Genomic DNA, 12,321 nt, shown 5'->3' on the forward strand with positions numbered 1-12,321 from the left:
GATATCTTGCAAGACCTCTTTTGAATATTATTGGTAATCCCCAAAACAAGCATGTATATTGACTATTGCCAGCAGAAGCTGTTCTGACTTGAGGCTCTCTCTCATTCTGCAAATTACTTAGCATCCTATTGTCCCACATCAGAAACTAAAAGATAGGACATACTGGGCAAGTCACTTCAGAATTTTATTCTGGACTCCAGGAACTCTAAGCTGCATTGTTCTTGTATATTCTTTATTGTGAAACAGCAATATTCAGAGATCCGATTATTTGGAGACAATAAAGCGATATACCCCCAAATCTAAGTATAAATCAGCTAAATTAAAGGCAGAACAAGGTACAGATATGTGCAAAATGATTACCACCCCCCCACACACACATATATATTGAGATACCATTTCATTCAGTTTGTATAGAAGTTGAATTTATAAATTCTGCAGTACTATCTCCAGGAACTTACATATCAACTCGTCAATGATTTTACAGCTACTTTCATTTCCCTCTTATATGTTCTGAAGTATAAAATGCTATATTTCCTGAAATGTAAAATGTAATATTTTCTGAAAATGTTATATTTTCTGAAAATTAAAAATTTATGTCTTCTGCTTTCAAATCGCAGACTCAGACTCTTTTAAATCCACACTCCAAACACATCATTTCATTAATACTATAAATTCCATAGCAAAAGAATAAAAACTCTTTTTCCCCATAAAATTGCACCTAGTGATAGAAACAGGGCAGGAACGTATGAACTACACCCAAGTGTTTTGGAAAGCAAGAAAAGAATTTCCCAAATAATGCAAGGTTGATGAAGGGCTTGTTTGAGAAGATTAGCAGACATTTGGTCCTGACCAAAATGACTGTAAGACGTTTGGTCCACGCCAAAAGGTCCTTGATATTTAGTCCTGTCCAAAATGTCCATATGACATTTGGTCCATAAGACATTTGCTCATGCCAAAAGGTCCTTGACATTTGGTCTTGCCCAAAACGTCCATGAGCATACTTGGTCCACGCCAAATGGCTTTGGATAGGACCAAATATCAAGGATCTTTTGGCATAGACCCATTGTCTCCATGGACATTTTGGACAGGACCAAATATGACCAAATATCAAGGACCTTTTGGTGTGGACCCAATGTCTCCATGGACGTTTTGGATAGCACCAAGTATGACTAAATATCAAGGACCTTTTGGTGTGGATCAAATGTCTTACAGACATTTCAGACAGGATCAAATGGTCCTGTAAATATCAAAGACATGTTGGCATGGACAAAATGTCTTATGGACCAAATGTCTTATGAACCAAATGTCTTATGGATGTTTTGGACAGGATCAAATATCAAGGATCTTTTGACATGGACCAAATGTTAGACAGGACTAAATGTCCTGCAAAAGTTTGAGCATCATGACCCTGGGGCTTTGCAATACAAAAGACTTTAGTTTGAATACCCCTCTACCCTTTATTAATTGCAAGATCAGAAAAATATGTTTAATCTCTCAACATTTCATTGTTCTCATTTGTTAAAGCTAGTAATTAATTGTTTAGTTCTTTTTATTTTACCTTATGTTGGATGTGGTCAATATTATAACACACGCACATGCACACACATTTAAATAATTTTCTTCCCCTCTCTCTCTTATTCATTCTTTTATTATCGATTCCATTGGCTTGTACTACTTGCCAATACCTTCTTATAATTTAAATAATATTCCTCTGCTACTTATTCAACAAATACATAATTCATCCTTAAAATATATTAGGGTTTGTGCTAATTTCCTGTCAAAACGGATAATTTGCTTTAGATGAAAAGACATTTAAATTCCAGGTAGGCAGAATCTCCATGAAAGCAACCCTAAGATTCACAGGAACATGTAACCTATACTTACACAGATCTTCACGTGGTCTTTCTATTGAGGGAAGTGGCTTCGATCCTGGTTGCGTATTAGAATCACCTGATAAATATTAAAAATATCATAGTCTGGCCACATTATCAGAAATTCTAAATTAAGTGGCTTGAATAGAGCCTCCTGATTCCTGTATTTTAAAGTTTTGCATTTGATTCAAATTAGACTCCAGATTTAAGAATTACTAAGGTTATTTATAAGGTATTAATACAGTTCTTAATTACTAATTCTGTTAGGCAAATTTCTACAGTGGCTCCTAAGACTCCTGCACCCTGGTGTACACATCCTGTACATATTCCCATCCCCTTGAGCATGGGCAGAAATGTGAATATTATGGGATTTTCATTCTCTAAATGAAACCTTACATGAGACTCCAATTTAGGAGATTGGGTGGAGAAATTTGAAGCCAATGACATTCTCTTTCTAGATTTAAAAAAACAACTTGCCATGTTTTAAGAGGGGCTTGTGACTAGGACCTCAAGGTAACTCCTAGAAACTCAGAGCAAACCAATAGCCCACAGAAAACCAGGACTTTCGTCCTACAATCACAAGGAACTGAATTCAGCCTCCAACTTGAATGAGCATGAAAGAGGAGTCTGAGGCTCAAATGGCACCACAGGCCTGACCAACAAATTGACTTCTGCGTGGTGACAGCCCGAGCAGAAGATCCAGTTGATCTCTGCTTGGAGTCCTGCCTACTGGCCTTTCCAAGATAATAAATCTATGCTGTTTAAGCCAAGAAGTGTGCGTCATCATTTTTATTCAGACTACCATTATCCTATAAGTCCTTTATTTTATTTTTTTTCAACTCTTAATCTTTCAGTAGTTGTTAGTCGAGAAATGGTGATGAAAGAACATGTGATGAGAGAAGTGATTACGGATAAAATTAGTGGGTAGTTTTCAATTCAATTATAATGAAGACATCCAAAAGATGTAGACACTTTCTAATCCAATGTAGGTACAAAAGCCTTCAAATTTTAAAAGGGAGGAGAAAAGTGCTTATTAAGAACTTTAGTCATACGAGGACAATTTTCTCCCAAGTAGTCTCTACTTGCACTAGAATATTGTAATAAGTAAGATGATTACAAGGAAACAAATCCAAGGAAACGTTGCTTAGCAACAGTTATCACTAGACTGTGGGGTTGACATATGCCTAACATGTTGCATTGATACAACTGGAAATGTTTGAGGACAGAGCTCTGGATTCCTGTTTTCCAACATACTTTGTGAATTTGAATACGTCTGAATCTGCATATTCCTTTAAACATCCAATCACTGCATTCCATCAAGAATATGCTCTTGAACTTCCACTATGATGGGTTAAGGTTTGTGAAAACTGCAATGATCCACTCAGGGCTCTTGTCTAAACAATATACGTCAGAGGCATATACAATTTACCTAATATTCCTTATGGCATTGATGCTAGAAATATTTGATGATTTTTGTTGTATTTCTCCCAAGAGTTTAGAAATAATAACCTTTGATATCCTAAAGATCAGAGAGTGATACTTAGCATTATAAATACTTTTACTCACCACCTTTTTCCTGTTTTTCCCTCATAATTTGCTTGCATTATTCCAATGTCTCAAAATAGTGTAAACTAAAGCGTTATTAAAGCCCAAGATAGGTTAAGGAGATCACTTAATATTTTAGTTATTGTTCATATCACTTGCATTTCCTCCCTATTTTGTGACACTAAAATAAATAGTGTTGTAATAAATTAGTTTTACAAATGTGTTCATACTAGAACTGTCCTCTGCTTAGTAATGAGAGCATATTCAATACATGATACCTTTAAATGCAACTTTTACTCTCTAAACACATTTCCACTTGAAATATTTCATACTTTGTAAACTAAAATAATTTGTATATAATGCTTTTTCTCAATCATTTAAAGCTGTAAAGCAACTTTCTTTCTACTTTTCCTTTCCTTTTTGTCAAGTACCAGACACCTATATCCTCCTATAATTTGAGCTGGCTACTCTATTCATTAAGACCAGAGTCATGGATGGCACAGTGGGGCTTCCCTCATCAGCTTTGTCAACCTGATTCCATTCAGTCCTCACAAAGGGAGATCTGGGAAGGACATTGTTTGAGGCCCTTCATGGAAGCAAATATTTTATTGTGCACTTATGTTCAATTAATATTCTAGGATCCCTATTTAACACTGAAAGTATTTATACTTCAAAATTTTGTAGGCGCTGTTCCATTATTTCCCAGTATCCAGTGTTCTACAGAAAAGTATACTGCAATTTGGATTCTTATTCCTTTGTTAGAGCCTTTCTTTATGGCTGGTGGTAGACGTGGTCTCAGCACTCTTGAGAATAATCTTGATGTTATATTATAAAGCTTATAATGGATTTTAAAAATTTTAACAAATAAATTTTCAATTTCCAAGATCTCCTAGTTTTTCTCAGGTTATTCTTGCATCAAAACATCCAGTTCTAATTTATATATGAATATCTTCATAAGTACTAAATATAATAATTGAAGTTTTATTTTTTAGTTCTCCTTAGTATTGTTTTTATCCAGATCACTCAATTTGAAGCTAATTCATTTTTCTCGTTCACTCAGAAAATGACAGTAAACAGAAGTATGCTAGCTGTGAGTACAGGATTTGTGCTTCTTGACCAGTAGTCTTTTCTTTAGGTCGATGAGAATAGGTAGGAAGAAAATCTTATGATAGGAGAAAATGGAAAGTGTAGCTGCTGCATCTTCTTCCTATCATTTCTGTATTTCAATGATACCATATTGTCTCACATTTGCACTGATCATTCCATAAGTACACTCACCTGCCCCTTCATCAAATCTGTAGCTTCGGGCAGCACATTCTCTCCCTTCCACAATTTTCTATTTTTTTCCAAAGATTTCATCTGTTGATTAGCGTCTCCTTTCTTTTTTGGAATTGTGGAATTACAACCTGTTGTTTTTAATAAAAAGTCAGAAGACTTTTTTCAGAGTAGATTATACATTGAAAAGCCCTAATTAACACTTTAACTGTGTTCTCTGTTTTTTCAACTTAAAATTCCATATATTATTTTTAGGCATGTTTTTTGGTGAGGAAAATTGGCCCTGAGCTAACATCTGTTGCCAATCTTTCTCTTTTTTTTTCTCCCCAAAACCTCAGTACATAGTTGTATATCCAAGTTGCAAGTCATTCTAGTTCTTCTATGTGGGACGCCACCACAGCTTGGCCTGATGAGTGGTGTGGAGGTCCATGCCCAGGATCCAAACCAGTGAACCCCAGGCTGCTGAAGTGGAGTGTGCAAACTTAATCACTCAGCCATGGGGCAGGCCCCTATATCTCGTTATAAATTGGCTTTTAGATAAATTGACATTTGTTAATTGCAACTCTATTTGTGTGAAATATTGCCTGATATTATTAATACATATCACTTATTCTTTTATTAAGCTACATTTCCTTTTTGTGAAGTCATATTAGTGGTACACTGATTTTTATAGAATTCAATTTGAAAAAAATAGCAATGCTACATTTTCATTCCCTATGTTAAAAAAAAAACTGTCCATGAAGTGATGCATTAAATGGTAATGGAGAAGAGATAGGGTTGATATAGTAATTATCAGAATGTTCTTTGTTTTTATGCTTTCATATTGAATAGAATATATAACATGTCTAGAATGTAAGCTCTTTAAAAGCATAGATCATATCTTCATTCATCATTTCTCTATCCCCAGTGCAAACACTAAAGAGGTATCAATAAATACCCACCAAATGAGTAACATTACAGATGCTTTAGGTTTAAGAGACACTCCCAGCCTCCACCTCTCTTTCTGTCTCTCTCTATCTCCGTCTCAGGGAACACATGCATACAGAGAAAATAAATATTACAACAAACATACTCAGGTCTTCCACCTCTAAATTATGAAAGATTTTAGTCGTAAAGGGGACACTTAGAGATTAAATTCTAGTTCAAGAAAAAAGATAAGCAGAGGAGTTAGAAAAAAATTTAATTACATAAAATTCCATAACTCACATCATGGGAAAATCTCAACTTGTTTCCTAAGCACACACAAGGAATTAAACGGGTAATTTTATTTTATTTAAGAAATATTTATATAATAATGCCTACTATGAGTCAGTCACTGATCTAAGCATGTTGCAAATATTAACACATTTATACCTCACAATGCACTATGAGATTGTTAACTTCACTTTATATATGAAAAATGTGAGACACAGACGTTTAAGTATCTTGTTAATGGTCATACAGGTAGAAAGTGTTGGAGCTAGTACTGAACTTAGGTAAGTAGACTCCAGCTTTCATGGGTTTAACCGTTAGTCTGCACTACCCCATCTAAATATCTAAACACAGGAATACTAAAGTAAAAGAGCCTAATAGTGTAGACACCACTTGACAGCTTATGTGACATACCTTGGCCATCCGTATAGTTTAATACAATAAGATGCAATTTGTTAGCTGATGAATTGGCATGATGTCTCTGAGTAAACCTGCTACAAGGAAGGCAGTGGAGTGAAATGGAGATGTGTTTAATGTGCATTGTTTTAGGTTGATGTCTCCCTGATCTTCAGTAGACTAATCAAATCAAAGATACTAAAGCAGCAGTAACAATTGCTGTGAAATTATGCATGAATACAGATATACATGTATATACATATATACAAACACATGGGTGTGCATCACTATATATATAAAAGTGATAGATAAATAAGACTTTTAATAAACAAATTTAGAGGTAATTTAGATAATGAATGGATAGATATTTAGGATATATCTTAATAAAAAAGTCCTAATCTTATGCACACATTTGCCCCTTTTCATATTTAATTTATGTTCATAATCAGTTGGTAAACTTGTTCAGAGCAAGAATCTTTTATTGCATCACAGAGACACACTTGCATATGAGCACTTATAATTTTTCCTAGAGCTATGGAAATGATTAGAGAAGACATGGTGCTTCCTAGATTATGTATCTTCGTTCACTTGAAATATGCCTGCTTTCATTCTCTCAGATTATGGGCACTTGGTTCATCATCAATGTGTTCTTTAGTTTCAAAATAATGTCTAGACATCTTTCAATATAACAATTATGATATTAGTTCTATGATCTACATTATCAGTTAATGAGTTCTTGATTTCAGGAGATATAGTTGGAGGACTTAGCACATTATTTTGAGTGTCTTCTGGAGTTCATGAAGCCATAATGATAGATGGATGGGCTTAAATATCTTCACCCATCCTCTGATAGCATCTGCCAAGCTTTCGTGTATGTGCATTTTATCTATGCATTAGTATGTATGAGAGAGAAAAAGAGGCTTACTAAATTTCATCTTTTTAAAGTTATCATGATAGAGGAATTTTTGGTAACAAATCTGTGGCAATAAAGCTTTACCCAGATTTTTGGATTTGAACTTCAGCTGTTAACCGTCACAAAAATTCTTTGCATGACTTACCTAATTTCCAATCTCCTTTTATATTTTAAATGAATTTTAAAACATTCATAGTCACAGAGAATTCTTTTACCATTTACTATTAAAATGATTGTTATTTACATTCAACCCATTAAGTAATGGCATTTTGTTATTAATTATGGTTTGTCAGTGTCACAATAATCATTTACCAAACATAATTACTGGTATACAATAAATGCTTAATAAAATTAACTTTAATTTGACTTAATACAATTTGTAATAGCTAAAGATAATAATATAGTTATTATTTACTTATTGATTAACTCTAAAGCATCTTAAAATTGTAGATTTGATATTGCCTACCTCCCTTCCTGGTCAGTTGAAGGGACCTAATATTTACTTTGCACTGCAAATATGCCAGGACCTTCCAAATGAGGACAAAGTTCCTTGCAGCTCATTCCAAAAATAGCACAAAATGCAATATAATGAGAACATAAGGGTAAGTAGGGATGAAATGGAAAGATAACACAAAGAACATTTTTTAGAACCATCTTGGAGAAGGTTATAAGTGGCCGGATAAGAAATCTGAATTTAGTTAGGTCAGTGGTGAGAGACCATCAGAAAAACTTAGCAGGGAAATAATAGGATTAGAACTGTGTTTTTAAAAGAGAAAACTGAGAGTTAAGCAAGGGGTGAATTTGGAGCAAGGGAAGATTAGAAGAATTAGCCAGTCAGAAAACTGTCAGTAGAACTAGAGAGAGTTAGAATAGTGGCAGAGAAAATGACACTTTGTAACTGCACGATGATTCATAATTTGATTTCTTTCTTACTGTATCATTTGATTTGCTCAGTAAATTCATTAAGCAGGAAAGGAGAGATTGCCAAAAATACATTTTTATTCTATTTCCATAGTCTGAGAGAATATGTGCATTCTGCTTGTCTCTAAAGAATTGACAAATAGAAGCTTTTCTTTTGAAAACTAGATATATTTTACTCAAAAGACACAATGTGTAAGCAAATATTTAATAAATGGCAAATGATTGATAACAAAAGAGACAAGTGTCAATGTTGACCAGACCAAAAAAACAGCAAGCTTCTGTGAACTGGGAGAAGGCTTACACTGAAATAGGAAATCAGTGAGGAGCTTGTCTGGGGGGTGGGGCGCGGAGGGCAGGGTAGAGGAGATTCCTTAGTTTTTGTTGGCTTTTTTTTTATTATTATTGAGAACAAAACATACATATACATTAAGTTTGCCACACTCAGATCTCTATCTCAAATATTTTAGACATGGATTGCTAACTCACGTAATACAGGCCTATGTACAAAGGAATCACCTGTAAAATTATCAACTACTCGTGGCAAAAGCAAATGACATCACAGCGATATAAAAACACTTGTAATATGTCAGTATTTTCATCGCCTTGCTTGTTTTCTCTCTCTCCCTCTCCCCCTCATTCTCCCCCCCCATATATGCACGCACACATACACCATATACATATGTAATTTCGATAAAATTAAATCAGAGAATGCAGAATCCACTTAGAATGCAGAAGTCCAAAAGCGAATTGAAATGCAAATATAATTGACATCTGCCCACTGTCTGATTCCGTTTATATGACATCCTGAAAGGCAGAACTGTAAGAACAGTGATCAGGTTAGTGGTTGCAGGGTAGACGGGGGAGGAGGCAGCTGAGCACACAGGAACACAGGGAACCTTAGGGTGACGGAAACATTCTCTATCTTTATTGCAGTGCTGCTTACACAGCTTTATGCATTTGTCAAAACTGTACATCTGAAAAAGGCTAGCATTACCGTATGTGAATTATACCCACTATGAACCTAATTCTAAAGAAAAACATATGATTTGCCATACATTCCCTTTGGAGGAAACCGAATTAAACTTAGATGAAAAAATTCATTTTCAGATATTCAACCAAAAGTAAATTGCCTGCACATCCAGCTTCCTCTCTTTATGAAAATGTGATTGGCATTCGTGGCCATCCATCACTTAAAAAGAAGGAAAAATGACAATCACTAGGAGACAAACAGTCTGATAAATTGTCAGAAATCCTCAAACCAAGCGAATTCTTCCAGACAGAATCTTTATTGGGAGGTTATCGCTGTAAAAGGCTGGTAAGTGAAAAGATTCATCCACTCATGGTTCACTAATCCCAAAATATGGATTAACATATATGTGTTGGAGAGTATTCTAGATTCTGGGCACACAAGAAAACAAGAGAAAATCCCTCCCTCATGAGGCTTACATTCTGGTGGAGGAGACTAGGATAAACTAATAAAGTAATACATAATGCAAAACAGCTAGTGAAAAAATCGTATCAGAACATCAATTCCACTACTTTTGGCAGACAGGGAACTGGCTTTCACCCTCAAAATAAATATTCAGTATATCAACGGAACCTCTGGGACATTTCCAACATTTTACCAGTGATTAACAACAAACTGGTACCAGTCCATTATCCCAAAGTGCAATGGAAATACTTCTTTACGGTGGTGTTGAAAAAAGAAGGATAGAAGCCCTCTGTTGACTTTATTTCTGGATCAGAAGTATCTTGTTTTACATATTCATTTGACATCCTCAAATACCCAAGAGGTAGATTTAATAATATTTTATGCTAGGCATTGTTCTCAGTGCTTACACATGTATTAGATCATTTTATTCCTAACAATAAGCTTTGAGGGAGAAGTCACTCTCATCATCAGCTGCAGTTGCCAGTTGAGGAAACCAAAGCAGAGATTCGTAAAATGATTTTCCAAAGGTCTCCGAGCTTGTGGTAGCTGGGTCTGTACTCAGTCCCAGGTAGCCTGGTCCCAGAATCCACGTATGCCCACTCTATAGCTTCTCACTATGTCGTTAGCAGAAAGGCTGTATCCCTTTAGGGCACAGCTCACAGTGAGCCTGTCTGGGATATGGTTGTAGAAAAATCAGAGCACACCAGAGTTTTAGACATCATCCTTCTACTCACGAGAAAAATCTCATGGAATTGGTTTGGGATGTCTCTTCCTTACCAGAAAAAGGCAGACTCTCTCTTTCTCTTGATATTAAATAACCGACATTAACAAACGTATCTAGAACATGAGAGGCACTAGTGCTTTGTGTCTGTCTTATTCACTGCCATCTCCACGCCACCCTAGGACAATGTCTGGCACATATTAGTCATTTGATAAATATTTTATCAGGGGTCTCTTTGAGTTTCACTGCCAAGTGTTAGTTTCTCAGATTGCTATTTGTGCATTGTTTGTGTTAGACAATAATAAGCCCAACGTCGGCAAACCAAAACTTAACTAAGTTTCTGTGCATGGCTCTCCCAGAAAAGGAAGGCCTAGGTCAACCAATCGGCACTCACCTGCTCAGCACAAGTTACCTGACCCGGCTCCAAGAATTCCCTCTACTCCATATAAGGAAAGTAACTCTGCTTTAACCAATTGGCAAATGCCCAGTAAATTCCTTGTTCCTGCTCACTTTGGTCTGTAAAAGTCTCTCGCCTTGTACAGCTCGTGGGTGTTCATTTCTATCTGCCAGATTGGATGGTGTCCAATTCATGAGTCACTGAGTAAACGTGGTAGATCAGTAAACTGTCCATGGAAAATTTTATTTTAACACTTATAACCTGTTATTTTGTCATCAAGCGGGTATATTTATTCCTGGTCAGATCACCCCACTGATGAAGATGGTGTTGGGAAAATATCAGAGCATTTCACAATTTTCATAAAGTTGATTATTATATTCTAGTAAATCCTACTGTGTTATTTCCATTTCAATATTTTCATATTTTACAAACATTTAGGATTTGATCAGTGGGAAATCATAAACTAATTGCTGAGCCTTTATTTATATGCTTGGAAATAATGATGAAATCAAGATATTAATATTCTCGTGCTCTCCCAGCAATGTGATAAAATTGTACTTTCTGATCCTCTTTGAAGTCCGGAATGCTCCTGATGACTTGTGCAGGCTAATAAAACAAGATTTTGAGTAATAAGTGGAATTTTAAGGGGAAGATTTTAGCTAGAGAACAAGTCACCATATTCTCATCATCCTGCTTCAAGCGGACTGAGAGTGGTATTGAGTCTGACCTTGCAACCAGCTGGGTCCCTGAGGTCCTCAGAGTGACCTCTATGCACAGAGGCCACCTTGGTCCTCCCCATTAGACTTGTAACACAAGAAAGAAATTACCTTTATTTTTCTATGATCCTCAGATTTGGAAGTTGTGACTGCACCTTGTCATCACACAATGAAGAATACTCCATCCCATAGTTAATAAAATAATAGATACTACTTAAAACAAATCTCTTTCATCCAATTCCCCCACTCCCCATCCTGATGAAGGTGATCAAAAGGTATAAACTTCCAGTTATAAGATACAGAAATGCTGAGGATGTAATGTACAACATGATGACTATAGTCAACACTGCGGTATGGTATATTTGAAATTTGTTAAAAGAGTAGATCATAAGAGTTCTCACCACAAGGAAAAAGAAACATTGCCTTTTCTTTTTTTCTTCTATTTATATGAGATGATGCATGGTAACTAAACTTACTGTGGTAATCATTTCACAATATATGTAAGTCAAGTCATGATGTTGTACACCTTAAACTTACACAGCACTGTATGTCAATTATATTTCAATAAAACTGGAAAAAGTAAAGTTAAATAAAAAAAAATCTCATGCCAGGCCCTGTGCTAGGCTATTTGTATACTTCAGCTTAGTAATGTTAAATAACCAACATTAACACACGCATATGGAATGAGAGTCCCTTGTAACAGCCATGTGCATTGCCTGGATAATTACACCAATTTCACAGTTCTGGAAACTAAAGCTCATGAGAGTTCTGTATATGCCCAAGGGTCCACAGCTAATGGTCTGTCTGACTTCAAAGACTGTGCTCTTTCACTCTGCCATATTGCTCCCTGGCTCCCCTCACACTTTTAAAGCATCCTTCTGCCCTTTGCCTTCAACTTGTGACAAGTTTTCGGCTTCTTTTGGAGTGAACATTTCAAAGGAAA

This window comes from Equus quagga, chromosome 9 (genome assembly GCF_021613505.1).
Source record: "Equus quagga isolate Etosha38 chromosome 9, UCLA_HA_Equagga_1.0, whole genome shotgun sequence".
In the NCBI taxonomy this organism is placed as follows: Eukaryota; Metazoa; Chordata; class Mammalia; order Perissodactyla; family Equidae; genus Equus; species Equus quagga.